The sequence below is a fragment of the Marmota monax genome, unplaced genomic scaffold (genome assembly GCF_021218885.2).
Source record: "Marmota monax isolate L192 unplaced genomic scaffold, Marmota_monax_Labrador192_F-V1.1 WCK01_AAM20220418_F8-fsc00001, whole genome shotgun sequence".
Lineage (NCBI taxonomy): Eukaryota > Metazoa > Chordata > Mammalia > Rodentia > Sciuridae > Marmota > Marmota monax.
This window is the reverse complement of record NW_026693777.1, coordinates 13,611,734-13,627,805: the sequence shown is the minus strand read 5'-3', so window position 1 is coordinate 13,627,805 and position 16,072 is coordinate 13,611,734. Positions and strand designations below refer to the sequence as shown.

Here is a 16,072-nt window from a genome sequence, read left to right as displayed (position 1 = left end):
GCCACACTTTCTTTATCCATTCATCTATTGAAGGGCATCTAGGTTGGCTCCACAGTTTAGTAATTGTGAATTGTGCTGCTATAAACATTGATGTGGCTATGTCCCTGTAGTATGCTGTTTTTAAGTCCTTTGGATATAGTCCAAGGAGAGGGATAGCTGGGTCAAATGGTGGTTCCAGTCCAATTTTCTAAGAAATCTCCATACTGCTTTCTATATTGGCTGCACCAGTTTGCAGTCCCACCAGAGTGTAGGAATGTACCTTTTCCCCCACATCCTTGCCAACACTTATTGTTGCTTGTGTTCTTGATAGCTGCTATTCTGACTGGAGTGAGGTGAAATCCTAGAGTAGTTTTGATTTGCATTTCTCCAATTGCTAGAGATGTAAAATATTTTTTTTATATATTTGTTGATTGTATATCATCATCTGAGAAGTTTCTGTTCAGGTCCTTGGCCCATTTATTGATTGGGTTATTTGTTTTTTTGGTGTTTAGCTTTTTGAGTTCTTTATATACCCTAGAAATTAGTGCTCTATCTGATGTGTGAGGGGTAAAAATTTGCTCCCAAGATGTAGGCTCTCTATTCACCTCACAGATTGTTTCTTTTGCTGAGAAGAAATTTTTTAGTTTGAGTCCATCCCATTTATTGATGCTTGATTTTAATTCTTGTGCCACAGGAGTCTTATTAAGGAAGTTGGGGCCTAATCCCACATGATGGAGATTAGGGTCTACTTTTTCTTCTAGTAAATGCAGGGTTTCTGGTTGTATTCCTAAGTCCTTGATCCATTTTGAGTTGAGTTTTGTGCATAGTGAGAGATAAAGGGGTTTAATTTCATTTTGTTGCATATGGATTTCCAGTTTTCCCAGCACCATTTGTTGAAGAGGCTATCTTTTCTCCAATGCATGTTTTTGGCACCTTTGTCTAATATAAGGTAATTGTAATTTTGTGGATTAGTCTCTGTGTCCTCTTTTCTGTACCATTGGTCTACAAGTCTGTTTTGGTGTCAATACCATGCTGTTTTTGTTACTATTACTCTGTAGTATAGTTTAAGGTCTGGTATAGAGATGCCACCTACTTCACTCTTCCTGCTAAGGATGCTTTAGCTATTTTGGGTCTCTAATTTTTTCAGATGAATTTCATGATTGATTTTTCTATTTCTATGAGGAATGCCATTGGGATTTTGATTGGAATTGCATTAAATCTGTATAGTGCTTTTGGAAGTAGGGTCATTTTGATAATATTAATTCTGCCTATCCAAGAGCAAGGTAGATCTTTCCATCCTCTAAAGTCTTCTTTGACTTCTTTCTTTATAATTTTCATTATATAGATCTTTCACCTCTTTTGATAAGTTGGTTCCCAAGTGTTTTATATTATTTCACTTTTTAATTCAGCCTAAATCCTACCACTCAGAAACTCATTTGGGTAAATAACCTGTTAAAAACAAAACTATCCATGGAAAGTGTATAATGTTTTCACTGGAAAAATTAATCTCTTTCTTTCTGTGTTAGTTATCTCTTGCTGTGTAATAAACTATCCAAAATTTAGTGGTTTAAAACCAATAACCATTTCATTTGCTCATTATTCTGTATTCATGTAACTGAGCTTGTATCGGGCTGATGGGCTTTGGCTGGACTTGCTTGGGGTCACTGTGTCTCTGTTGATATCTGGGGGTGTAAGATGGAATGTCCCATCTCTATTGCACATGGACTTGTCCTCCAGCAAGCCAGCCTGGGCCTCCCCACATGGTAGGACCACCTTCCAAAAGGGCAAGAAGAAAATCTGCAAGGTCTCCTGACATTGTGGCTCAAATATCACGCAACACCATTTCCAAGTAAGTCACAGGTCAGCCAAAATTCAAGAGTAGAGAAGTATCTCTTGTGCTAGAGATCTTCCAATGGATGCATGCCTACAGTGTGGAAGGAATTATTGCAGCCATCTTTGCAAATAATCTACCACAGCTGCTATAGAAAATGTATGGCTCTGTTCCTAAGATGCTAGAGGGAGGGAACTCTCACTCGATCATTCTGTACCACAAGGACTAGTGTTTTTCACAAGTTAGTGTTTGATGGTTATTGGTTTAAACTGCATTCACATGTAGAGAAGAAAAGGGGCTACCATGAGTTGCATAGAAAGACAATCTGGCCATCAGGCCAAATCAGGGGACTTAGGGTAGGTTCAGAAGCTGGAGGTCTAAGCCCTATTGGGATATCTGTTGAGACAACTACCTGTGGGTATTATAGAGGGAAGGAAGGATTGGGCAGGGTTGAAGCCAGGTACTAACAAGTGAATTGGAGGGGAGCTCAGAGGGCCTGAGAAGGAATTTCTGGGCCTGGATGGGTTGATGGGTGGTCTTGGTCAGCAGCACCATCCAGGTATGCCTATAAAAGACCGTATATGCCAGGGGTCCTCTGATAAATCCAAGCTGGGTTTAATACACCTCAGAAAGGTGCAGAGTTCTGACTGTTGTGGCAGAGATTAGATCCCTTTGAGCCCCACCTGTTGTGCTGTTCACCTGTTTTACACATTCCTCCTTCCTCACCTCACTTCCACGGTTCACCATGCCTTTCTGTTCAAATAGCTCAAACCTCACTTCCTCCATGAGGTCTTTCCTGATCTCCTGCCCTTCTGTTTTCTTAAACCATCTGATACCTGTTCAACTGTGAACACCTTTCTATTTCATGTATTCTTAGTTCTCTTGATTTTTTTCTTTCTAAATTTAAGTTGTATAAACTTCTGGAGAACAGAGATTGTATCTTACACTTTCCATTTTCCTTCTGTAAAAACATAGACCTCCATATAGTAAATGCTCAGTACACATTTCTTGTTTTGTGTATAGGTTAAGCCTTTGTTGCATAATTGATCTCTAAAATTAGATGATTTTAAAACCCACATTTATCAGCTCATGGTGCATCAGAATGGCTGTGGATGGAGCCCAGCTAGATGGTGGTTCTGGTGGGGTCAGTTGGGGTGGGGGGGTGACTGGTACCAGGTGTGCCAAGATGGATTCAGTAGTCATGTGACTGCTGTTTGGCAGGCTAGCAGCTGAGGGTAGCTGACTGTGTTCTCCCTCACATGACTTCTTATCCTCCAGAAGACTTGCTTGAGTCATCACATGTCAATTTCAGGATTCTAACACAGCAAGAAAGAAGGAGAGCACCAATGACAAGTGCTTTCAAGTCTTAGCTGTGTCACATTTGCTAATGTTCTATTTGCTAAGACAAGTCACATGCCAAGCCCAGACTTGAGCATGAAGAAATAGATTATATGTCTTAATGGAAATAGCTATGCAGCCTTGTGACAAAGGACCATGCATATAGAGATGAAAAGAATTGGTAACCATTACTTCAATCAACTATATCCTTCTAACCATGAGTTATTCACATCCCTCCCACATGCAAAATATTCCCACCTCAGGAAACCCAAAAGTTCATCCTATCTATGGCATCAGTAATCTGTGTCAGGTTCACATGAGTCTTTTCTGGTAGGGATCCTTTTGACCCAAAGACCTATAATTAGAATGACCAGTTGTATGACTGACTGGTGAGATAGAACCAGATAACCACAATGGGCATTTCTGTTCAAGAAGGAAAAGAAAAAAATCCCATCAGGTGTTGTGACACACAACTAAACCAGTCAGGGTCACTCCAGGTGAACTGGGCTGGCACGAAATAATCACACAAAGACAGATCATACCTTTTTCTTTGGGTTCTGTGATGGCTCCTCTGACCCAGCTCCCACAAAGGAGGCAAGGCAGGCAAGAAAGAGAACCCGGTTTTATTGGGGAGAAGTCATTCAAACGAGGCAAGGAGTAGGATTACAAAGGAACAGGTGAGTGTAACCCAACCCGACCTACTCCTAGAGCCATACTTCATTATCTGAGCGGAGGTAAAGCCCAAGTTATTACAGGCACAATAATTGTTAATATCTCTTTCTCAGGACTTAAGGGCATGTATTTCCAGAGCCACCCCTGACAATTAGGAATTCCATAGAACTGAGTAATCCACAGCAATTCTGAAATCTAGTTTACTGCCAGGGAGCATTTTCTTTGGAATCCTGGCTAGGTTCTACTTCCTGGGAGTGGATACCCAGTCTATTATTCCTCATGGCTCTTAGCTTAACTTTCTAAGATGTCTTTGATTTCCACAAGAAATGGCTGGTCTTTGGAACTGAGTAACTTTCCCAGCTTGTTTCTATCTCGCAGAAAGTTGGAAGTCCAGAGTTGCCTTTTAATTTTTAAATGTTTCAGTCCATTTTAGCCTAAGTTGGCACTATTTCATCAATATAACTCTCTTAAAAATCTCTGTGGGCTTCTCTAGGAATAGGATGCAGATCTATTCCACTTAATAAAAGTTCTACATACATTTCTGAGATGGGCCTCTTTTCTTTATAGGAGCCATGTATATTAGCGTTCTCTAAAAGTACAAAATCAACAGGAAGTATGATTATAAAAAGGGGATTTATTAGGTTGGCTTACGTGACCAGAAGCTGGATTGTCCACAATGGCCATCTGCGGACTGGAGCTGGAAGAACCAGTAGCTGCACAGTTCAAGAGGCTGAAGCCCCAGAACAAGAGGGATCAATGGTGCTACCCTAGTCTAAGACCAAAGGCTTCTGGAAACTTCCTGGAGAATCACTGGCAGAGTCTGCTTGGAAAGAGTGTAGAAGTGAAAGTCCAACATCCTTAGACAATAGCAGCAGCAGCAGCAATCAAGAACCTGTCCAAGAAGAATCAAGCTTGCATCTGCTGCTGCTGCTTTGTGCTTCCAAAGGTTATTTCATCCAAGCCATCATCCTATTGGACGGTGCTGACCACATTTAGGGAGGGTCTCCACTTCAGTTGGCTATCCCACATGCCAATCATTCCTAGACACACCTTCATCGACACCCCCAGAAGCCTCTTAATCATCAGTATCTGTTTATCCAATCAAGTTGACAATTCAAATTAACCATTGCACCATGCTGGGCCACTGTAGAACAAAAATCTTGTTTAAGTTTTTTCTTCTTCAAATTGTGGTAATGGGAATTGAACTCAAGGATACTACAATACTGAGCTACATCTCAGACCTTTTTATTTTTTATTTTGAGGCAAGGTCTTTGTAAGTTGCTGGTATTGACCTAGAACTTGTGATCTTCCTGCTTCAGCCTCCTGAGGAGCTGGGATTATATGTATGCACCACCACACCTGGCTAGAATAATAATCTTAGTGAAAATGCTTGGTATAGTTGAGAGGGCCTATTAGTCACTGCCTTAAATCTTTCAAAATATTAAGTTGGCTTGGAGGTTACCTTGATTTGATCTTTATCCTGAGGCTGTTTCTTCCTTTGAGTATTTTTTTACTGGCTTAGAAGTGTGGAAATGAGAATTTTATTATCTAATCTAGCAAGTTCTGACTCCTCTAAGTATCCCCTAAATTCTACTTGCAAACAGAAAAGCTCTTCCATTAGCTCACCTCTCTCTTCCCCTACCTTATCATAATTAGCTAAAATAAGCCAACTGACACTTTCAACACTCTACCTGGAAATCATCTTGCCAAGGCCCATGATTTCATTATATTGTATTCTATCTTTCAGGTTTGCCAGAGGAAATAGTTTTGTCAATTGTCTTTTTTCTTTGTTATTAGACTTTATTTTCACCTTTAAATCTTTCCATTTTTCAATTTTTTTTTTTGCACCAAAAAGATATCAGTACTTTTCATTCCACTCTGGTCAATTTAAGAAAGAGCCTTGTGGGCTGTGGTATTTTGCTGGCTTTATTTTGGGTCTTCAGATCTTCAGTGTTTAACTTACTGAATCTTCTTTTGCTTCTACTGGCTCATCTGATAACTTTGCTTTCTTTGATGGAGGGTTTGGCAATGAAGCTGAAGGTTCTGGAAGCTTTAAATATTTAGATAAGTCATTATTTAATTCTTTAGGGATATAATCAGATATCAGACCATGGGCATAATGAATAGAATCCTCCTCCTTGTTACTAGAAACCTGGTCATCAGAGAAATGCAGCTGACTGCACCTGGGTACCAACATTTACATTCTTTTTCAGGGCTGCCATAGTATGATTAGACTTCTTCCCCAGCCACTTTAATATCTTCTCTTTGTTGTACTTTTAATATTTCTTGTGTCTATTTCTTCCTCCTCTGTCACATGGGGAAATAATGTATCAAGTTCAGGAAATTTTTAGCAACAAGTTGCTTGATCTAGGACTGAACCTCCTCCTCTCTTTTGGCCTTTAGGAGATAGAGGAGGAGCAGAAATAGAGGTCCATGGAGTGGCAGAATGGAGATGACCTCTAGATTGAACTCAGTGACTGGTTAGCCAAGAATGGTGTTTTCCTTGGGAACTTTGATTTGAAACCGCTTCATTGAACAAGTAAATGGCTCCTTCCCCTGAACATGGGTGTTTTAGCCAGCTTTTCCTCTGTTGTGACTAAAAGACCCGACAGGAACAATTTCAGAGGAGGAAAAGTTTGTTTGGGGTTTGTGGTTTCAGAGGTCTCAGTTCATGGACAACAGGCTTCATTCCTCAGGCTCCAGGCGAGGCTGAACATAATGATGGAAGAGTGTGGTGGAGGGAAGCAATTCACGTGATAATCAGAAAGCAGAGAGAGGAGCAAGAGAGCGCTTCCATTCACCAGGTACAAAATATGTACCCTAAAGGCATGCCCCCAATGTCCACCTTTTCCAGCCACATCCTATCTGCAACTACCACTCAGTTAATCCCATCAGGAAATCAATTCACTGATTGGGTTAAAGCTCTTATGATTCAATCATTTCACTTCTAAACCTTCTTGCATTGTTTCACACATGAGCTTTTGGGGGATATCTCACATCTAAACCATAACAGTGGGCTGAGTTTTACAAACATAAGGCCACTTTTCATCTTCTCTGATGCACATTTTAAATATTCTAGAATCAGGAACACATGCTGCTAGGCTTGCCTGGTCCCCACATAGTCCACATCCTGGCTACTCCTCCCACTTCTCCAGATGCTCTTGCCCTGGTGACCTCAGCTCAAGCAAAAATGGCCACAGAATGGTTTGTTCCAGGCAGCACAGCACTCTAGGGAACTGGCAGAGCCCCAGAAGCCTCTAGCTTACATTCCCATACATCTTAAAATTTGCCAGACTGAGATGCCTGGATTACCAGCTCCTGGTCCTGGTAGGGGAAGAACCCACAACTGCTCCCCTCTGCTTCTTCACCAGTGGGAGGAGATGCTAACTCTGCACCCCAGGGCACCTCTGTCAGTTATTTCTAACATGGGGTGTCATTTTTCCAGACTGCTAGAGCAGGTTCCTTATTGCTTCCCCAACATCTGCTAATTGTTTGCTTGCCATTTTTCAGAGTTAGTTGACATTTTCTTTGCTGCTTTTGCAGGCTCTGGTTGTTATTTGGTCTTAGAACCAATGCTATTTAATTTTAATTTTGTTATATCTGCACTCTCATCCTGGAACCTCTTTCTTTCTTAGATTTTGCTTGGTCATAGACTACCCCTAATACTGATGGTCTAAAGCAACAGCATTATTTTCACAATTTCTAATTTGAGTTGGCTAGTCTGGGCTGAAAGTGTGGGATAGCCTCACTTTTGTGCCTGACAGTTGCCTTGAGGTCAATGGGGTGCTAGAGATGACTCGACTGAGTGTCTCCTACTATTTTCAAGATGGCCTGAGTGTCTTACATGGTGATGATTGAGAATTCTTAAAAGTAGAAAATAAGGCAGGTGCTTTTTGTGTTTCTGCTTGTATCATATCTCAATGGTCAAAGCAAGTCAAAGTATGGAACTGAGTCAGTGTGGGATGGGAACTATGGAGGGTAATGGAGATGGAGGAGAATCAGTGCGATCAGTTTTGCAAAGAATCTAACAATTTTGGTTCAACTGATACCCATTGCAGGAGTTTTATTTCTCCTCAGTATTCCATTCCACAGAGGGAAGTTCCCAAGAACTTTGCAGGCTCTGGTTGTTATTTGGTCTTAGAATCAATGCTATTTATTTTTAATTTTGTCATATCAGCACTCTCATCCTGGAACCTCTTTCTTAGATTTTGCTTGGTCAAAGGCCACCCCTAATTCTAGTGTTCTAAAGCAACAAACATTATTTTTTCACAATGTTTTGACTGACATTTTATAACATTTATCAAATTAATATGTCCATACAATATTTATAAACCACAGGTAAATTTCTTATCTGTAAAGGTGAACATAATTTCTTATCTGTACACAAACATGGTATGATTAAAAGAATGTTTCTTTTCTCATTTTCTTAGTAAAGATCATATTCGTGAGGAATTGTGGATATTTTTATTCCTTTTTTAGAGAAGTAGGCTTTTAGTTCTTTGAAAACAGTTTACATGAAATATATAATTTTTGACTAAGAAGTAAAAAAAAGTTTTAAAGATACTTTTACTGCTTTGAGGTATTAATGGTAATAGCTGTGACTACTTAAAAACCAAAACAACTTTTATATGGATAGCACCCCATTAAGAATTTAAGGATTTTAGAGGAGAAACTCATAGTGATAATTTCTAAGTGAAGAAAAAGAAAAGAAAAAGGCGGCAGGGCAAGAGAAATGGGAAGCAATAAGTATGCAGTTTTGCAAATAACATAGTCTGGTGAGGAAGAAGTAAATCAAAAGAGCTATTTCAAAAAATCAGCCTTAGGCTACAAGGTTAATTGAAAAGAAAAACCAGCATTGAAAAGATGTTTCAGTTTATGATAAAGATGTATTTTAATGAAGAAATTAGCAAAGCTATGTTAGAAAGATTTTGCTTCTACCTCTTCATACCTCTTCTATCCCAGAATTGTAGAGAGGAAGAGAAGAATTGGTATGGCTTGAATGTTTGTGTTTCTCCAAAATCTATGTGTTGAAACTAGTCACCAACGTGATGGTACCAGGAGAGAAGCTTTGGAGAGATTATGAGGGCAGCACACTCAGGATTGGGATTTGAGGACCCAGAGAGATGCCTTCTGTTTTCTACCATGTGAAGATGCCTCTAGAAGTCTTTGCTCATGAACCAGAAAGCAGGCACCAAAGCCACTGACACCTTGATCTTGGATTTCCCATTCTCTAGAACTGTGAGACATAAATATCTGTTGTTTTTAAGCTACCTGATCTATGGAATTTTGTTAAAGAGACCAAATGGACTTAAACAAGATGGAATGTGTATTAGTCATTGCTTGGTTCACTATTTTATATGACAATAAGTTTTAGAGCAGGGATAGAAGATTGGGACAAAGATAACAGCAAGCAACAGGTTGGGTGGTAGGGAGATAGGTGCAGGACAGGTAAACACATATTCAGAATCAACTTCTGCCCAAATGGCAGTTGGCACAATAGTAGAAACCTCTGCATATTTCAAACAAAATATTAACTACTCTGGAAGCCAGGCTCACTCTTAGGCTTGGAGAAATTAGAAGATATAAAGAGAGTAGAATTAAGAAGTCCCTTTAAAGGTGATTTAGGGGTGAGTGTTATCTCAAAAATAGTAACTTAAGTGTTTCCGTGTCACTAATGTACAAATTAGAAAGTGCCTTGAAAAATAGGAAACAATTACAAAGCCCATTAGAATTTTACAGTGGCTATGGGAAAAATAGGGGAAATATCCTCTTCAGATTTAATGAGGGAGAGCATTTAAAGGCATTTTGATAGAGCAAGCATGCACTTATGACAGAGGGATATTTTATTTAATTATCTTGTTCACAGATAATATTTGTGCTTATATGTAAGGTGAACAGGTTATTTCCTTTAATAGGATGTTAAAATAAAGAATGTTGGAGGGTAATGATTATGAGAAATTTAAAAGAACTTGTAAAATAGAATGGAGCTTGGAATTTTTGTAATTAAAAATTACATAAGAAACTTATTCATATTATAAAAAACTTGGAAAATTGCCAACAGTCTCAAGACTCATCACAATTACTATTGTTATCATTATTATTATTATTATTTGTATTAAAGTGCATTTTAAACATGATTTTAGTCAAAGTCAATGCACATTTTTCAACTGACTTGTCATTCAGTATTCTATTTTGAATGTACAGCAAGGATTATAATTTAAAAATGTTTAATGTCCATTTTTCCTTTAGTGGTGATCCAACTTTTGTATCTAGCTTTTTCAGGCACATGAAAATGTGAGGTTGTTACAGAATAAAACCAAGCCCCAAACCTGAAAGCCAGATATTTGTCAACTCCCTACTCTATACCTGTTTCACTGGTCTTCTTTGCTAACAGTATTCTGATTTCTTTCAGGTATTTTCCTCTTGGAGGAAAATTCAGGGGAGAATGATCTTATCTGTGATATAAGGGTCAATGTTTGGTCTGCTCAATAGAATGGAAGATAGGGTGGAAGATTGCTCTTGAGGAAAGAAGGAAAGAGATGGTTCTTTTGCTTCTCTGCACTAGTGCATGGGAGAACCAAGTTATGAAAGGAACCTAAAATCATATTGATGAGACACTAATTTTACTAACTTGGAAACCTCTGGGCTCATTTCTGTTGAAGCACATATGAGTTGGGTTCTCTATATTAACTGTTAAAGGATTCTGACTGAAAGACAAAGTCATATTTATTTTGACATTCAAAATAGGATTAAGCCAAGAGTTTCAAGTGAGGCTTGAGAGAAGATTTACTCAGTTCTCTAACTTCTTCTTAACCCTAGCATATTAACAGCTGAATCTGATTTAGCCCCTGGTGTTCTCTGATTGTGTTGGGGAGACACTATGTCTTAAGGGAAATAAAGGAACAGCTCCACCATCTGGGCTCAGAAGCTTGTGGGACTGAAGGAAGGTTGAAGAGGAGTGAAAGAGAAAGGGAGAGAGGGGAGAACAAAGCAGTAAGAGATGAGTTCTAAGCTCTCTTTTTCTAGTTTTTACTCAGAAGTGTGAGGTAACCATTGGGGACAGTTCTGAGCAGAAAGATTATTACATACTCTCTCCTTAGCCACAGCCAGAAAAATAGTAGTGCAAGGTGGTCAGGCACAGGATAGGGTGCTAATATTCATTTTTTTTGAGTATTCCTATGCAGCACAAATGCTAAAACCAGCCAGTGGGCTTGCTGCAGTCCTACTAAGGCAGAGGCAGGGATGGTTGCTGGGCCAGTGCACTGGGTGGGGACCTGGCTCCATCTCAGAGTTCTGCTGTGGAAGCTTAAAAGACAGGGAGGAGTTACCCAGGGAGGAGTTATCTACAGAGTCCTAATGTGTCCAAACAGGAGGGACAAGACCATATATTGTAACAGCTGTGAAACTCATCTTGAATGTCTAATGGCTCACTCCAAGATCAGGAATGCCAACCATTAGTGCTAAGTTAGTCTAGTTAAACTCTGGCTGAGCCTAGGCAACCTCAGCTCTACCCTAGGCTGCCATGTGTGTATATCTCCTTACAAAGGGAGGCAGACTGCCAAGAGGATATGCAAGTACCTAAATGCAGTCTGCAGGGATTGTTATTATTATTAAATTATTGAATTGGACCGATTCTCAAACTGCACAGAGCTGAAAAAGTTATTTTTTCCCCATTTAACCAGTGGGGCTCAGTGGTATGACTAAATTAATTATGGACAAAATAAGGATAGTTTTCTATATCTGAAAGCTAAAGTGTGGGTTAAATTATATTTTGTCTTATTCAGCATAGCCTTCATAACTATAGTTTATAAGGGTGGCACAGTAGTTTTTTAAAAAAATTTTTATTGTTGGTGGCACAGTAGTTTTGATGTTGTATTTTTTGATTTAGTTTAATGGTTCCTTTATGTTTAGGCTAATATAAACAAACTTCTTTGGATATACAAATATTTTTGCACTTTGAATTATCTTGAATTAGATTTCTGCAATGAGTTTGCTGATCATTTTGTTTTTATACCAAATCTCTCTCCAAAAAAGATGGTTTTAATTTACATGGCCACTAGCACCAGAACATTTGTTTTAGTTTCATATCTCTTTCTGTGACACTTAATATTGTTATATATGTTTCTAATATAGTAAATGAAAAATGCTCTGTATTGTTTTAGTTTGTACTTCTTTGATTATCAGGCCTGTGGAATGTTTAAAAAAGTTTACTTGCCACTTATAATGATTATGTATTTTGATGTTTATTATGTATTACTCTTTATATACAATATAAAATTTTCTTACCTTTAGATGACAAAATGAAAATATTTGTTTATTACAGAATAAACTAGTCCATTAGATTTCATACTCAGTACCCTGCACCTGCCGAAGGACACTAAGGAGAATGGCAAATGGATGGAGCTGTTCTGAACCCCATGGCATGTGTCTTTTGGGAATGCTCACTTTGGGTAAGTTCCATCCATTAAACCCCAGAAAATTTCTCTTATGCTGTATTTACTGGGTGGTGGGTATCATATTCTCACTAACAAGTTTCCTGGCCACAACCTATAAGAAAGCTTTATAAAATAAATGAACATTATAACCTCCCACACTGAAAATCAATATTGCCAATACTGTAAAGTTTCATTGTTTTAGTCACTTTTCCTCTGCTTGTTCACCTTCCGGGAATGTGTCCCAGCAGGTGTGGATGGCTGGTTTGACCTGCTCCAGGGGTGTTGAGGTTCCTGCTCTTCTCATTATATCACAGCACACTGAGAATGAGTTACTCTGTCATCTTCCAGGGTGTCACCCTCTTCTTTGGAAGCTGGCTTCTAAGGAGCCTATAGGAAGGTCAGAAGGAGGGCTGGGGTTGTGGCTCAGTGAAAGAGCACTTGTCTTGCACATGTGAGGCCCTGGATTTGATCCTCAGCACCACATAAAAATAAACAAATAAAATAAAGATATTGTGTCCATCTATAACTAAAAAAAAAAAAAAAAAAGAAAAAATTCAGAAGGATGACCAAGACCTTTCCCTAACTGTGCTATTTTTTTTTTCCATTTTCCACAAATAGTATGTGTCCCCACTTATCTCAGCAACCTTAAGTTTACTCTTACTATATATTAGAAAAGTAAACTTGTTGTCAGTTCTCAATGGAGAGCCTGTCTCCAGCTGCTCTTAAAGGTCAAAGTCTTTTGTTTAAACTGGTCTATGTATGTAAGTATTAATGTTCATCTGATTTTTTAAAAAATTTTTATTTATTTTTTTTAGTCATACATGACAGTAGAATGCATTTTGATATATAATACATACATGGAATGTACATACATCAATCATATTGTCTATTCTATTCTGCTGCCCTTCCTATCCTCCCTAGGGGGATTTTTTTTTTTTTTACAAAATTCTAAAAGCAATCTGACAATATTAAGGAAGAAATTGACAACAGAAGAAAAAGCTTTCACAAAATATTTCAGGTTTTTTGTTTACATGTCTGTCATATAAACAAACTTCCAGGTTAATGCATATAGTGTTACATAGATGTTGTTGGTGACTTCATAAAATCAGACATGATGACTCCACATCTTTTAACAGTAATTGGTCCAGAGGAACACACTTGATCTAGAATCAGTTCTTCTCTGTATGACATTGTGAGTGATACTAATTCCTCAGCAGCCATCTTGTTAACATAAGGTCAAGTACAAAGGTGGAAGACACAACGAGGGTGGCAAGTATTTATTCAGCCCTGCTATGTGCAAGATGTGCTGCTAAGAGTAAAAGGAACATACCATAGTCCCTATTCTTCAGAACATTTATATTGGGGAAAGACAAATAGTCCTAAAAGATTATAATGTAAAGCCAATGTGATGCTCCCGTTGGCCCTGTTATTACTGACATATGCATATAAATAAACTCTCAAATGCATCCTCAGGTTGAAGTCCTGGGTTTGAGCCACTGTTGGTATACCCTACTAGGTTGCCATATATTACTAGGCTTCATTTTTTCCTCATTTGTAGAATTAGATGGTTGAACCTTTTGGGCTCTAAGTTGACTCTAATTATTAATCAAATCATATTTCATATTTCTCCCAGACTGAGTCATAATAGCTTTGTATGTGAACAATTGAATGAATGACTCATAAGAGATTTTGTTGTTTGTTTTCAAGAGGACTAGGAAAAAAATATAAATGTTGGAATAGATGTTCGAATTATAGAAAAATGTGAAGTGCACAGCTGTTTGGCAGGCAAAAGAAAGGTGCAAATGAAAGCAGCAAATTAGAGACATTTTGTAAATTGATAAAACAAAGAAATAGCCCCTTCTATTTTGAATTTGAAAGGTAAAAGAGACAAAGTGTTCTGGAACAGAAAAAAATTTGTGTCCAGGAATAGATATGAATCAAAGGGTGACCTGGCTGAAAACATACGACTGCAAGGGGCACAGAGCTAATAGATCATCTTTCTCTTCATTTTGTGTTCCCTCACCTCAGCTCACAGGTCCCGGCACTGATTGGATTGGGAGTCAGAACAAACAAAAGGAAGCCTCTTTTCATTCTGGGTTCTCAGTGTATAGATTCACTGCCCTTGTATTTCAGTCACAAATATAGAACCCAGACACAGAATGACAAGTTTACAAGCAAAGCAGAATCTGTAGTTTAACACAAACCACCAAATAATGAAATTTCCTCCTTGGAAGCCAGCTGTGGCCCTGGAGGTTAGGGAAGAAAATTTTCTTGTGCTGCATTGTTCGGTTAGCTAGATACACACACTGGATGTATAAACATGTCTAATATTGACTTCAGCATACTATGGCCTCAGATCTTTAATTTGCTAGTTATTGTAGAACGACCCCAAGTTGTCTGACCCTACTTTGAAAACATTGCATTCCTCTGATTGCTTATTAGTAACTTATTAGAACTAAGAAAGCAAATTAATCAAATGATCACCATAAAAGCAAATTTAGAAGGAAGATACTTTAAACTTTGATTTGAAGATAACCTTCCATCTGTGGTTCTTCTCAAAGTCATAGTATACTTTGTACCAAAGAATATTTCTTTAGTGGGAAGATAGGACTTTATGATTGAATTTTGAAAGATTTTCCTTACTGGATGTTTTATAATGAGCCCTAATTCTCTGGCAAAGATGGAGGGTCTTTCCCTCTGTAGAGCTATTTGAATGCTTAAGACTTTTAGGCCACACTTTGACCAATTAAATGTGAGCTCCTGTCATGATTGACTTAAGAGCACTTCTTTTTGTTACAATGTTTTGTATGGTTGTACTCATTAAAAAATAAAACCAACTTATTTTTCTTAATTGTGAAAATAATTCATACCTGTGTAAAATTTGTATACAAACACAATGCAGGAAATGAAAACACTTCATAATCCCATGCTTATAGTTAATTGCTATTATCAATTTGCTATGTATTCCTTCATAACTTCTTATTATGTATTTTTTCCTAAGAATACATAATGTTGGTTTTCAATGCTTTTTTTCAACATATATATTAATTGTCAATTTTCTTTGTTTTATTTTTATTTTTCAACTTCTTTCACATTTAACTACATACCTTGTTTATCTGCATGCCAAAATATATCTATATCTGTATCTATTTTATTCTTTTCAATGGCTGAAATTCTTTCAATTTGTTAATTTTGTGGCACATGTAAAATGTTTTTTTGTATGTTTTATAGAATCAAATAGAATTTATGGAAAAAATGAAGGTGCAAATATACTTTTATTGAAAGAGCTGTCTACAATGTAATCTCTATTTTCCAGTGGTCATAACTGTTCCAATCTGGTTTCTGTTAGAATTGCTTGTCATAGTCAAAATAACTTACTCTTGCTGAATCCAGTGGAACATTCTCTACCTTTTTTCTTACTGGACCTCTGCCTAGTTATTTGTTCCTTCTTTGTAACATTTTCCCACTTTGTGACAATACCATCCTCACCTGATTTTCTGCCTTCCAAGACTCTGGGCTCTAGCTGACTCTTTCATCTTGGAGTTCCCCAGGGCCGGGTCCTGGACCCTCTTCAAGGTCATGCTCTCTTCTTTGCTGGTCTAATTATTTCTGTGATTTAAGTACCACATTTATGCCGATGATTCCAAGCTTTTTATCTCTAGTTAGATATTTCTTTTGGGCTCAGGACTCATATCCAACTGCCTTCTTGACCTATCTCTCTTTAGAAATGCCCCACACGTATCTTGAACTTAAAACAACAAAACTTAGCATTCAAACATCTTGGATCCATCAACCTGTCATTTCCCTTACTAGCACC

At 38.0% G+C, this 16,072-nt stretch overlaps 1 pseudogene; it reads right to left on the bottom strand.

Annotated features, from left to right (window-relative positions):
- Positions 1–1,575: 1,575 nt before the first annotated feature.
- LOC124104568 (ribonuclease H2 subunit B-like) lies at positions 1,576–15,836 on the bottom strand (annotated as a pseudogene).
- Between the last annotated feature and the right edge of the window lie 236 nt (positions 15,837–16,072).